This window comes from Anomaloglossus baeobatrachus, unplaced genomic scaffold, assembly GCF_048569485.1.
Source record: "Anomaloglossus baeobatrachus isolate aAnoBae1 unplaced genomic scaffold, aAnoBae1.hap1 Scaffold_3393, whole genome shotgun sequence".
In the NCBI taxonomy this organism is placed as follows: domain Eukaryota; kingdom Metazoa; phylum Chordata; class Amphibia; order Anura; family Aromobatidae; genus Anomaloglossus; species Anomaloglossus baeobatrachus.
Genome location: NW_027442765.1, coordinates 27,166 through 39,691, shown reverse-complemented (window position 1 = coordinate 39,691; position 12,526 = coordinate 27,166). Strand labels below are relative to the sequence as shown.

The 12,526-nt window shown below is 46.2% G+C and overlaps 8 non-coding genes across 8 annotated transcripts; all 8 read left to right on the top strand.

Annotated features, from left to right (window-relative positions):
* Positions 1-556: 556 nt before the first annotated feature.
* On the top strand, positions 557-747 carry LOC142271835 (U2 spliceosomal RNA). The gene has a single exon (XR_012736823.1). It is a non-coding gene; the product is annotated as a U2 spliceosomal RNA (small nuclear RNA).
* Positions 748-2,134: 1,387 nt separating this feature from the next.
* Positions 2,135-2,325, top strand: LOC142271834 (U2 spliceosomal RNA). Its single transcript, XR_012736822.1, has one exon. It is a non-coding gene; the product is annotated as a U2 spliceosomal RNA (small nuclear RNA).
* A 1,387-nt stretch (positions 2,326-3,712) lies between these two features.
* LOC142271833 (U2 spliceosomal RNA) lies at positions 3,713-3,903 on the top strand. Its single transcript, XR_012736821.1, has one exon. It is a non-coding gene; the product is annotated as a U2 spliceosomal RNA (small nuclear RNA).
* Positions 3,904-5,290: 1,387 nt separating this feature from the next.
* On the top strand, positions 5,291-5,481 carry LOC142271832 (U2 spliceosomal RNA). Its single transcript, XR_012736820.1, has one exon. It is a non-coding gene; the product is annotated as a U2 spliceosomal RNA (small nuclear RNA).
* A 1,387-nt stretch (positions 5,482-6,868) lies between these two features.
* Positions 6,869-7,059, top strand: LOC142271831 (U2 spliceosomal RNA). Its single transcript, XR_012736819.1, has one exon. It is a non-coding gene; the product is annotated as a U2 spliceosomal RNA (small nuclear RNA).
* Positions 7,060-8,446: 1,387 nt separating this feature from the next.
* LOC142271830 (U2 spliceosomal RNA) lies at positions 8,447-8,637 on the top strand. Its single transcript, XR_012736818.1, has one exon. It is a non-coding gene; the product is annotated as a U2 spliceosomal RNA (small nuclear RNA).
* Positions 8,638-10,024: 1,387 nt separating this feature from the next.
* On the top strand, positions 10,025-10,215 carry LOC142271828 (U2 spliceosomal RNA). The gene has a single exon (XR_012736816.1). It is a non-coding gene; the product is annotated as a U2 spliceosomal RNA (small nuclear RNA).
* Positions 10,216-11,602: 1,387 nt separating this feature from the next.
* On the top strand, positions 11,603-11,793 carry LOC142271826 (U2 spliceosomal RNA). Its single transcript, XR_012736815.1, has one exon. It is a non-coding gene; the product is annotated as a U2 spliceosomal RNA (small nuclear RNA).
* The last annotated feature ends 733 nt before the right edge of the window (positions 11,794-12,526 follow it).

Genomic DNA, 12,526 nt, shown 5'->3' with positions numbered 1-12,526 from the left:
TGACATCACAATAGCGCTGCTGCCTAGAAAACAAGCTGCGCAGAAGAAGTTGTTCTTTGGGTGGGAGGGTGGGCTAGTGGAAGGAGGGGGCAATCTCTTTTTTTCCCGGGTGGTAGGGGGATGACAGGAGAAGGGAAGCGGGTGGTGAGAAAGGTACAGAGGGCAGGGTTTGGGGGCTGGGAAGGAAAGGGAAAAGATTAGGGTTTGGGGATGATGAAAGGGCTTTCTACGGGTAAGGATGGCAAAGGGTGGCAGTGACGGAAAGTCAGGCAACCTGTCCTGTCCGTCTTTTTGTATCGTGAATTGGAAAGACTGCAAGGGGGAGGGGAGTTGCTTGCGCCCTAAAGGAGGAGTTATTCAGATTCATTGCAGTGGGCGGCGGCTGCAAAACGCACCATTCTTCTTGTTTTTGCTCTGCAAAGCAGCCTTTTCAAGGGTTGGCTTGGGTGACAAAATGTCTTGTGTAGGCGTGGGTTTGTCTCCCTCTCGCTCTCTCTCCCTAAGATGTGTCCGGCATAGGCCAGGGTGCCACTCGAGGCCCAAACCAATTCTGGTTATCGCTTCTCGGCCTTTTGGCTAAGATCAAGTGTAGTATCTGTTCTTATCAGTTTAATATCTGATACGTCCCCTATCTGGGGACCATATATTAAATGGATTTTTAGAACAGGGAGATGGAAAAAGAGCTTGCTCTGTCCACTCCACGCATTGACCTGGTATTGCAGTACCTCCAGGAACGGTGCACCCCTTCTTAACCCAGTTTCCAAAAGCAGAACTCAATTCACCTGATTCATATTAGCCCGATTTAATGAATTGGAAGAAAGCATACGTCTTCATATGCACCTCAATTTGGCCCATTCACTTTTCACACTTCCTCCTTTTGTTTTTTATCTTTCACACTTTTGACTTTCTTTATTCATCCAAATAGCAAACTCATCACCACTCAACCTGACCAACTCGGCTATGTCCCCGTGCTGCAGTTCTCTGTCTTATCTAGATCATTTGCAATTGAATGGAATAGATCCCTTTTGGACAAAGTGGATTCACCTGCTGCTGCAGTGACCACAGGTGTGATAAGATCTAGAATTGGCATCTGGTGCGATCTCTCCGCTTCCACTCCAAAGAAAGTTACCTGTTTATTCCTATCATGCATTGGTTTTTGGGGTTTTCTTTGAGTAATGATGATCTCTTTAGTAGTCTGTTGGCGCCCTCTCCTGGAGGAATAGTTTGCTTGCTCTTGGACATTCTAAAAGAGAGGTCATGATAGACATTGAGCTTCTGAGCTCAATTGGGGACAGTCATGGGTGATGAATGTTTGCAACCTACTGCGAAGCCTCATACCGCAATATAAGGAACGTCAAATACTAAGAAAGGGCGGCCTATGAAAGAATTACTACTTTCAATAAGTACACTTAAACGGCTAATTGGGAATAGAAAAACTGTAAAAAGCCCTCTGAGAAAGCCCCCCTCTAACCTTTGATAGTAAGCTTTTCTGTAGTCTGCCTGTTGATGTATTTTCCGTTTGAACTGTGCACAACATGAAGAGACGGAACACTGGCGGCTTGTCACAATGCCCCCCGATGACATCACAATAGCGCTGCTGCCTAGAAAACAAGCTGCGCAGAAGAAGTTGTTCTTTGGGTGGGAGGGTGGGCTAGTGGAAGGAGGGGGCAATCTCTTTTTTTCCCGGGTGGTAGGGGGATGACAGGAGAAGGGAAGCGGGTGGTGAGAAAGGTACAGAGGGCAGGGTTTGGGGGCTGGGAAGGAAAGGGAAAAGATTAGGGTTTGGGGATGATGAAAGGGCTTTCTACGGGTAAGGATGGCAAAGGGTGGCAGTGACGGAAAGTCAGGCAACCTGTCCTGTCCGTCTTTTTGTATCGTGAATTGGAAAGACTGCAAGGGGGAGGGGAGTTGCTTGCGCCCTAAAGGAGGAGTTATTCAGATTCATTGCAGTGGGCGGCGGCTGCAAAACGCACCATTCTTCTTGTTTTTGCTCTGCAAAGCAGCCTTTTCAAGGGTTGGCTTGGGTGACAAAATGTCTTGTGTAGGCGTGGGTTTGTCTCCCTCTCGCTCTCTCTCCCTAAGATGTGTCCGGCATAGGCCAGGGTGCCACTCGAGGCCCAAACCAATTCTGGTTATCGCTTCTCGGCCTTTTGGCTAAGATCAAGTGTAGTATCTGTTCTTATCAGTTTAATATCTGATACGTCCCCTATCTGGGGACCATATATTAAATGGATTTTTAGAACAGGGAGATGGAAAAAGAGCTTGCTCTGTCCACTCCACGCATTGACCTGGTATTGCAGTACCTCCAGGAACGGTGCACCCCTTCTTAACCCAGTTTCCAAAAGCAGAACTCAATTCACCTGATTCATATTAGCCCGATTTAATGAATTGGAAGAAAGCATACGTCTTCATATGCACCTCAATTTGGCCCATTCACTTTTCACACTTCCTCCTTTTGTTTTTTATCTTTCACACTTTTGACTTTCTTTATTCATCCAAATAGCAAACTCATCACCACTCAACCTGACCAACTCGGCTATGTCCCCGTGCTGCAGTTCTCTGTCTTATCTAGATCATTTGCAATTGAATGGAATAGATCCCTTTTGGACAAAGTGGATTCACCTGCTGCTGCAGTGACCACAGGTGTGATAAGATCTAGAATTGGCATCTGGTGCGATCTCTCCGCTTCCACTCCAAAGAAAGTTACCTGTTTATTCCTATCATGCATTGGTTTTTGGGGTTTTCTTTGAGTAATGATGATCTCTTTAGTAGTCTGTTGGCGCCCTCTCCTGGAGGAATAGTTTGCTTGCTCTTGGACATTCTAAAAGAGAGGTCATGATAGACATTGAGCTTCTGAGCTCAATTGGGGACAGTCATGGGTGATGAATGTTTGCAACCTACTGCGAAGCCTCATACCGCAATATAAGGAACGTCAAATACTAAGAAAGGGCGGCCTATGAAAGAATTACTACTTTCAATAAGTACACTTAAACGGCTAATTGGGAATAGAAAAACTGTAAAAAGCCCTCTGAGAAAGCCCCCCTCTAACCTTTGATAGTAAGCTTTTCTGTAGTCTGCCTGTTGATGTATTTTCCGTTTGAACTGTGCACAACATGAAGAGACGGAACACTGGCGGCTTGTCACAATGCCCCCCGATGACATCACAATAGCGCTGCTGCCTAGAAAACAAGCTGCGCAGAAGAAGTTGTTCTTTGGGTGGGAGGGTGGGCTAGTGGAAGGAGGGGGCAATCTCTTTTTTTCCCGGGTGGTAGGGGGATGACAGGAGAAGGGAAGCGGGTGGTGAGAAAGGTACAGAGGGCAGGGTTTGGGGGCTGGGAAGGAAAGGGAAAAGATTAGGGTTTGGGGATGATGAAAGGGCTTTCTACGGGTAAGGATGGCAAAGGGTGGCAGTGACGGAAAGTCAGGCAACCTGTCCTGTCCGTCTTTTTGTATCGTGAATTGGAAAGACTGCAAGGGGGAGGGGAGTTGCTTGCGCCCTAAAGGAGGAGTTATTCAGATTCATTGCAGTGGGCGGCGGCTGCAAAACGCACCATTCTTCTTGTTTTTGCTCTGCAAAGCAGCCTTTTCAAGGGTTGGCTTGGGTGACAAAATGTCTTGTGTAGGCGTGGGTTTGTCTCCCTCTCGCTCTCTCTCCCTAAGATGTGTCCGGCATAGGCCAGGGTGCCACTCGAGGCCCAAACCAATTCTGGTTATCGCTTCTCGGCCTTTTGGCTAAGATCAAGTGTAGTATCTGTTCTTATCAGTTTAATATCTGATACGTCCCCTATCTGGGGACCATATATTAAATGGATTTTTAGAACAGGGAGATGGAAAAAGAGCTTGCTCTGTCCACTCCACGCATTGACCTGGTATTGCAGTACCTCCAGGAACGGTGCACCCCTTCTTAACCCAGTTTCCAAAAGCAGAACTCAATTCACCTGATTCATATTAGCCCGATTTAATGAATTGGAAGAAAGCATACGTCTTCATATGCACCTCAATTTGGCCCATTCACTTTTCACACTTCCTCCTTTTGTTTTTTATCTTTCACACTTTTGACTTTCTTTATTCATCCAAATAGCAAACTCATCACCACTCAACCTGACCAACTCGGCTATGTCCCCGTGCTGCAGTTCTCTGTCTTATCTAGATCATTTGCAATTGAATGGAATAGATCCCTTTTGGACAAAGTGGATTCACCTGCTGCTGCAGTGACCACAGGTGTGATAAGATCTAGAATTGGCATCTGGTGCGATCTCTCCGCTTCCACTCCAAAGAAAGTTACCTGTTTATTCCTATCATGCATTGGTTTTTGGGGTTTTCTTTGAGTAATGATGATCTCTTTAGTAGTCTGTTGGCGCCCTCTCCTGGAGGAATAGTTTGCTTGCTCTTGGACATTCTAAAAGAGAGGTCATGATAGACATTGAGCTTCTGAGCTCAATTGGGGACAGTCATGGGTGATGAATGTTTGCAACCTACTGCGAAGCCTCATACCGCAATATAAGGAACGTCAAATACTAAGAAAGGGCGGCCTATGAAAGAATTACTACTTTCAATAAGTACACTTAAACGGCTAATTGGGAATAGAAAAACTGTAAAAAGCCCTCTGAGAAAGCCCCCCTCTAACCTTTGATAGTAAGCTTTTCTGTAGTCTGCCTGTTGATGTATTTTCCGTTTGAACTGTGCACAACATGAAGAGACGGAACACTGGCGGCTTGTCACAATGCCCCCCGATGACATCACAATAGCGCTGCTGCCTAGAAAACAAGCTGCGCAGAAGAAGTTGTTCTTTGGGTGGGAGGGTGGGCTAGTGGAAGGAGGGGGCAATCTCTTTTTTTCCCGGGTGGTAGGGGGATGACAGGAGAAGGGAAGCGGGTGGTGAGAAAGGTACAGAGGGCAGGGTTTGGGGGCTGGGAAGGAAAGGGAAAAGATTAGGGTTTGGGGATGATGAAAGGGCTTTCTACGGGTAAGGATGGCAAAGGGTGGCAGTGACGGAAAGTCAGGCAACCTGTCCTGTCCGTCTTTTTGTATCGTGAATTGGAAAGACTGCAAGGGGGAGGGGAGTTGCTTGCGCCCTAAAGGAGGAGTTATTCAGATTCATTGCAGTGGGCGGCGGCTGCAAAACGCACCATTCTTCTTGTTTTTGCTCTGCAAAGCAGCCTTTTCAAGGGTTGGCTTGGGTGACAAAATGTCTTGTGTAGGCGTGGGTTTGTCTCCCTCTCGCTCTCTCTCCCTAAGATGTGTCCGGCATAGGCCAGGGTGCCACTCGAGGCCCAAACCAATTCTGGTTATCGCTTCTCGGCCTTTTGGCTAAGATCAAGTGTAGTATCTGTTCTTATCAGTTTAATATCTGATACGTCCCCTATCTGGGGACCATATATTAAATGGATTTTTAGAACAGGGAGATGGAAAAAGAGCTTGCTCTGTCCACTCCACGCATTGACCTGGTATTGCAGTACCTCCAGGAACGGTGCACCCCTTCTTAACCCAGTTTCCAAAAGCAGAACTCAATTCACCTGATTCATATTAGCCCGATTTAATGAATTGGAAGAAAGCATACGTCTTCATATGCACCTCAATTTGGCCCATTCACTTTTCACACTTCCTCCTTTTGTTTTTTATCTTTCACACTTTTGACTTTCTTTATTCATCCAAATAGCAAACTCATCACCACTCAACCTGACCAACTCGGCTATGTCCCCGTGCTGCAGTTCTCTGTCTTATCTAGATCATTTGCAATTGAATGGAATAGATCCCTTTTGGACAAAGTGGATTCACCTGCTGCTGCAGTGACCACAGGTGTGATAAGATCTAGAATTGGCATCTGGTGCGATCTCTCCGCTTCCACTCCAAAGAAAGTTACCTGTTTATTCCTATCATGCATTGGTTTTTGGGGTTTTCTTTGAGTAATGATGATCTCTTTAGTAGTCTGTTGGCGCCCTCTCCTGGAGGAATAGTTTGCTTGCTCTTGGACATTCTAAAAGAGAGGTCATGATAGACATTGAGCTTCTGAGCTCAATTGGGGACAGTCATGGGTGATGAATGTTTGCAACCTACTGCGAAGCCTCATACCGCAATATAAGGAACGTCAAATACTAAGAAAGGGCGGCCTATGAAAGAATTACTACTTTCAATAAGTACACTTAAACGGCTAATTGGGAATAGAAAAACTGTAAAAAGCCCTCTGAGAAAGCCCCCCTCTAACCTTTGATAGTAAGCTTTTCTGTAGTCTGCCTGTTGATGTATTTTCCGTTTGAACTGTGCACAACATGAAGAGACGGAACACTGGCGGCTTGTCACAATGCCCCCCGATGACATCACAATAGCGCTGCTGCCTAGAAAACAAGCTGCGCAGAAGAAGTTGTTCTTTGGGTGGGAGGGTGGGCTAGTGGAAGGAGGGGGCAATCTCTTTTTTTCCCGGGTGGTAGGGGGATGACAGGAGAAGGGAAGCGGGTGGTGAGAAAGGTACAGAGGGCAGGGTTTGGGGGCTGGGAAGGAAAGGGAAAAGATTAGGGTTTGGGGATGATGAAAGGGCTTTCTACGGGTAAGGATGGCAAAGGGTGGCAGTGACGGAAAGTCAGGCAACCTGTCCTGTCCGTCTTTTTGTATCGTGAATTGGAAAGACTGCAAGGGGGAGGGGAGTTGCTTGCGCCCTAAAGGAGGAGTTATTCAGATTCATTGCAGTGGGCGGCGGCTGCAAAACGCACCATTCTTCTTGTTTTTGCTCTGCAAAGCAGCCTTTTCAAGGGTTGGCTTGGGTGACAAAATGTCTTGTGTAGGCGTGGGTTTGTCTCCCTCTCGCTCTCTCTCCCTAAGATGTGTCCGGCATAGGCCAGGGTGCCACTCGAGGCCCAAACCAATTCTGGTTATCGCTTCTCGGCCTTTTGGCTAAGATCAAGTGTAGTATCTGTTCTTATCAGTTTAATATCTGATACGTCCCCTATCTGGGGACCATATATTAAATGGATTTTTAGAACAGGGAGATGGAAAAAGAGCTTGCTCTGTCCACTCCACGCATTGACCTGGTATTGCAGTACCTCCAGGAACGGTGCACCCCTTCTTAACCCAGTTTCCAAAAGCAGAACTCAATTCACCTGATTCATATTAGCCCGATTTAATGAATTGGAAGAAAGCATACGTCTTCATATGCACCTCAATTTGGCCCATTCACTTTTCACACTTCCTCCTTTTGTTTTTTATCTTTCACACTTTTGACTTTCTTTATTCATCCAAATAGCAAACTCATCACCACTCAACCTGACCAACTCGGCTATGTCCCCGTGCTGCAGTTCTCTGTCTTATCTAGATCATTTGCAATTGAATGGAATAGATCCCTTTTGGACAAAGTGGATTCACCTGCTGCTGCAGTGACCACAGGTGTGATAAGATCTAGAATTGGCATCTGGTGCGATCTCTCCGCTTCCACTCCAAAGAAAGTTACCTGTTTATTCCTATCATGCATTGGTTTTTGGGGTTTTCTTTGAGTAATGATGATCTCTTTAGTAGTCTGTTGGCGCCCTCTCCTGGAGGAATAGTTTGCTTGCTCTTGGACATTCTAAAAGAGAGGTCATGATAGACATTGAGCTTCTGAGCTCAATTGGGGACAGTCATGGGTGATGAATGTTTGCAACCTACTGCGAAGCCTCATACCGCAATATAAGGAACGTCAAATACTAAGAAAGGGCGGCCTATGAAAGAATTACTACTTTCAATAAGTACACTTAAACGGCTAATTGGGAATAGAAAAACTGTAAAAAGCCCTCTGAGAAAGCCCCCCTCTAACCTTTGATAGTAAGCTTTTCTGTAGTCTGCCTGTTGATGTATTTTCCGTTTGAACTGTGCACAACATGAAGAGACGGAACACTGGCGGCTTGTCACAATGCCCCCCGATGACATCACAATAGCGCTGCTGCCTAGAAAACAAGCTGCGCAGAAGAAGTTGTTCTTTGGGTGGGAGGGTGGGCTAGTGGAAGGAGGGGGCAATCTCTTTTTTTCCCGGGTGGTAGGGGGATGACAGGAGAAGGGAAGCGGGTGGTGAGAAAGGTACAGAGGGCAGGGTTTGGGGGCTGGGAAGGAAAGGGAAAAGATTAGGGTTTGGGGATGATGAAAGGGCTTTCTACGGGTAAGGATGGCAAAGGGTGGCAGTGACGGAAAGTCAGGCAACCTGTCCTGTCCGTCTTTTTGTATCGTGAATTGGAAAGACTGCAAGGGGGAGGGGAGTTGCTTGCGCCCTAAAGGAGGAGTTATTCAGATTCATTGCAGTGGGCGGCGGCTGCAAAACGCACCATTCTTCTTGTTTTTGCTCTGCAAAGCAGCCTTTTCAAGGGTTGGCTTGGGTGACAAAATGTCTTGTGTAGGCGTGGGTTTGTCTCCCTCTCGCTCTCTCTCCCTAAGATGTGTCTGGCATAGGCCAGGGTGCCACTCGAGGCCCAAACCAATTCTGGTTATCGCTTCTCGGCCTTTTGGCTAAGATCAAGTGTAGTATCTGTTCTTATCAGTTTAATATCTGATACGTCCCCTATCTGGGGACCATATATTAAATGGATTTTTAGAACAGGGAGATGGAAAAAGAGCTTGCTCTGTCCACTCCACGCATTGACCTGGTATTGCAGTACCTCCAGGAACGGTGCACCCCTTCTTAACCCAGTTTCCAAAAGCAGAACTCAATTCACCTGATTCATATTAGCCCGATTTAATGAATTGGAAGAAAGCATACGTCTTCATATGCACCTCAATTTGGCCCATTCACTTTTCACACTTCCTCCTTTTGTTTTTTATCTTTCACACTTTTGACTTTCTTTATTCATCCAAATAGCAAACTCATCACCACTCAACCTGACCAACTCGGCTATGTCCCCGTGCTGCAGTTCTCTGTCTTATCTAGATCATTTGCAATTGAATGGAATAGATCCCTTTTGGACAAAGTGGATTCACCTGCTGCTGCAGTGACCACAGGTGTGATAAGATCTAGAATTGGCATCTGGTGCGATCTCTCCGCTTCCACTCCAAAGAAAGTTACCTGTTTATTCCTATCATGCATTGGTTTTTGGGGTTTTCTTTGAGTAATGATGATCTCTTTAGTAGTCTGTTGGCGCCCTCTCCTGGAGGAATAGTTTGCTTGCTCTTGGACATTCTAAAAGAGAGGTCATGATAGACATTGAGCTTCTGAGCTCAATTGGGGACAGTCATGGGTGATGAATGTTTGCAACCTACTGCGAAGCCTCATACCGCAATATAAGGAACGTCAAATACTAAGAAAGGGCGGCCTATGAAAGAATTACTACTTTCAATAAGTACACTTAAACGGCTAATTGGGAATAGAAAAACTGTAAAAAGCCCTCTGAGAAAGCCCCCCTCTAACCTTTGATAGTAAGCTTTTCTGTAGTCTGCCTGTTGATGTATTTTCCGTTTGAACTGTGCACAACATGAAGAGACGGAACACTGGCGGCTTGTCACAATGCCCCCCGATGACATCACAATAGCGCTGCTGCCTAGAAAACAAGCTGCGCAGAAGAAGTTGTTCTTTGGGTGGGAGGGTGGGCTAGTGGAAGGAGGGGGCAATCTCTTTTTTTCCCGGGTGGTAGGGGGATGACAGGAGAAGGGAAGCGGGTGGTGAGAAAGGTACAGAGGGCAGGGTTTGGGGGCTGGGAAGGAAAGGGAAAAGATTAGGGTTTGGGGATGATGAAAGGGCTTTCTACGGGTAAGGATGGCAAAGGGTGGCAGTGACGGAAAGTCAGGCAACCTGTCCTGTCCGTCTTTTTGTATCGTGAATTGGAAAGACTGCAAGGGGGAGGGGAGTTGCTTGCGCCCTAAAGGAGGAGTTATTCAGATTCATTGCAGTGGGCGGCGGCTGCAAAACGCACCATTCTTCTTGTTTTTGCTCTGCAAAGCAGCCTTTTCAAGGGTTGGCTTGGGTGACAAAATGTCTTGTGTAGGCGTGGGTTTGTCTCCCTCTCGCTCTCTCTCCCTAAGATGTGTCCGGCATAGGCCAGGGTGCCACTCGAGGCCCAAACCAATTCTGGTTATCGCTTCTCGGCCTTTTGGCTAAGATCAAGTGTAGTATCTGTTCTTATCAGTTTAATATCTGATACGTCCCCTATCTGGGGACCATATATTAAATGGATTTTTAGAACAGGGAGATGGAAAAAGAGCTTGCTCTGTCCACTCCACGCATTGACCTGGTATTGCAGTACCTCCAGGAACGGTGCACCCCTTCTTAACCCAGTTTCCAAAAGCAGAACTCAATTCACCTGATTCATATTAGCCCGATTTAATGAATTGGAAGAAAGCATACGTCTTCATATGCACCTCAATTTGGCCCATTCACTTTTCACACTTCCTCCTTTTGTTTTTTATCTTTCACACTTTTGACTTTCTTTATTCATCCAAATAGCAAACTCATCACCACTCAACCTGACCAACTCGGCTATGTCCCCGTGCTGCAGTTCTCTGTCTTATCTAGATCATTTGCAATTGAATGGAATAGATCCCTTTTGGACAAAGTGGATTCACCTGCTGCTGCAGTGACCACAGGTGTGATAAGATCTAGAATTGGCATCTGGTGCGATCTCTCCGCTTCCACTCCAAAGAAAGTTACCTGTTTATTCCTATCATGCATTGGTTTTTGGGGTTTTCTTTGAGTAATGATGATCTCTTTAGTAGTCTGTTGGCGCCCTCTCCTGGAGGAATAGTTTGCTTGCTCTTGGACATTCTAAAAGAGAGGTCATGATAGACATTGAGCTTCTGAGCTCAATTGGGGACAGTCATGGGTGATGAATGTTTGCAACCTACTGCGAAGCCTCATACCGCAATATAAGGAACGTCAAATACTAAGAAAGGGCGGCCTATGAAAGAATTACTACTTTCAATAAGTACACTTAAACGGCTAATTGGGAATAGAAAAACTGTAAAAAGCCCTCTGAGAAAGCCCCCCTCTAACCTTTGATAGTAAGCTTTTCTGTAGTCTGCCTGTTGATGTATTTTCCGTTTGAACTGTGCACAACATGAAGAGACGGAACACTGGCGGCTTGTCACAATGCCCCCCGATGACATCACAATAGCGCTGCTGCCTAGAAAACAAGCTGCGCAGAAGAAGTTGTTCTTTGGGTGGGAGGGTGGGCTAGTGGAAGGAGGGGGCAATCTCTTTTTTTCCCGGGTGGTAGGGGGATGACAGGAGAAGGGAAGCGGGTGGTGAGAAAGGTACAGAGGGCAGGGTTTGGGGGCTGGGAAGGAAAGGGAAAAGATTAGGGTTTGGGGATGATGAAAGGGCTTTCTACGGGTAAGGATGGCAAAGGGTGGCAGTGACGGAAAGTCAGGCAACCTGTCCTGTCCGTCTTTTTGTATCGTGAATTGGAAAGACTGCAAGGGGGAGGGGAGTTGCTTGCGCCCTAAAGGAGGAGTTATTCAGATTCATTGCAGTGGGCGGCGGCTGCAAAACGCACCATTCTTCTTGTTTTTGCTCTGCAAAGCAGCCTTTTCAAGGGTTGGCTTGGGTGACAAAATGTCTTGTGTAGGCGTGGGTTTGTCTCCCTCTCGCTCTCTCTCCCTAAGATGTGTCCGGCATAGGCCAGGGTGCCACTCGAGGCCCAAACCAATTCTGGTTATCGCTTCTCGGCCTTTTGGCTAAGATCAAGTGTAGTATCTGTTCTTATCAGTTTAATATCTGATACGTCCCCTATCTGGGGACCATATATTAAATGGATTTTTAGAACAGGGAGATGGAAAAAGAGCTTGCTCTGTCCACTCCACGCATTGACCTGGTATTGCAGTACCTCCAGGAACGGTGCACCCCTTCTTAACCCAGTTTCCAAAAGCAGAACTCAATTCACCTGATTCATATTAGCCCGATTTAATGAATTGGAAGAAAGCATACGTCTTCATATGCACCTCAATTTGGCCCATTCACTTTTCACACTTCCTCCTTTTGTTTTTTATCTTTCACACTTTTGACTTTCTTTATTCATCCAAATAGCAAACTCATCACCACTCAACCTGACCAACTCGGCTATGTCCCCGTGCTGCAGTTCTCTGTCTTATCTAGATCATTTGCAATTGAATGGAATAGATCCCTTTTGGACAAAGTGGATTCACCTGCTGCTGCAGTGACCACAGGTGTGATAAGATCTAGAATTGGCATCTGGTGCGATCTCTCCGCTTCCACTCCAAAGAAAGTTACCTGTTTATTCCTATCATGCATTGGTTTTTGGGGTTTTCTTTGAGTAATGATGATCTCTTTAGTAGTCTGTTGGCGCCCTCTCCTGGAGGAATAGTTTGCTTGCTCTTGGACATTCTAAAAGAGAGGTCATGATAGACATTGAGCTTCTGAGCTCAATTGGGGACAGTCATGGGTGATGAATGTTTGCAACCTACTGCGAAGCCTCATACCGCAATATAAGGAACGTCAAATACTAAGAAAGGGCGGCCTATGAAAGAATTACTACTTTCAATAAGTACACTTAAACGGCTAATTGGGAATAGAAAAACTGTAAAAAGCCCTCTGAGAAAGCCCCCCTCTAACCTTTGATAG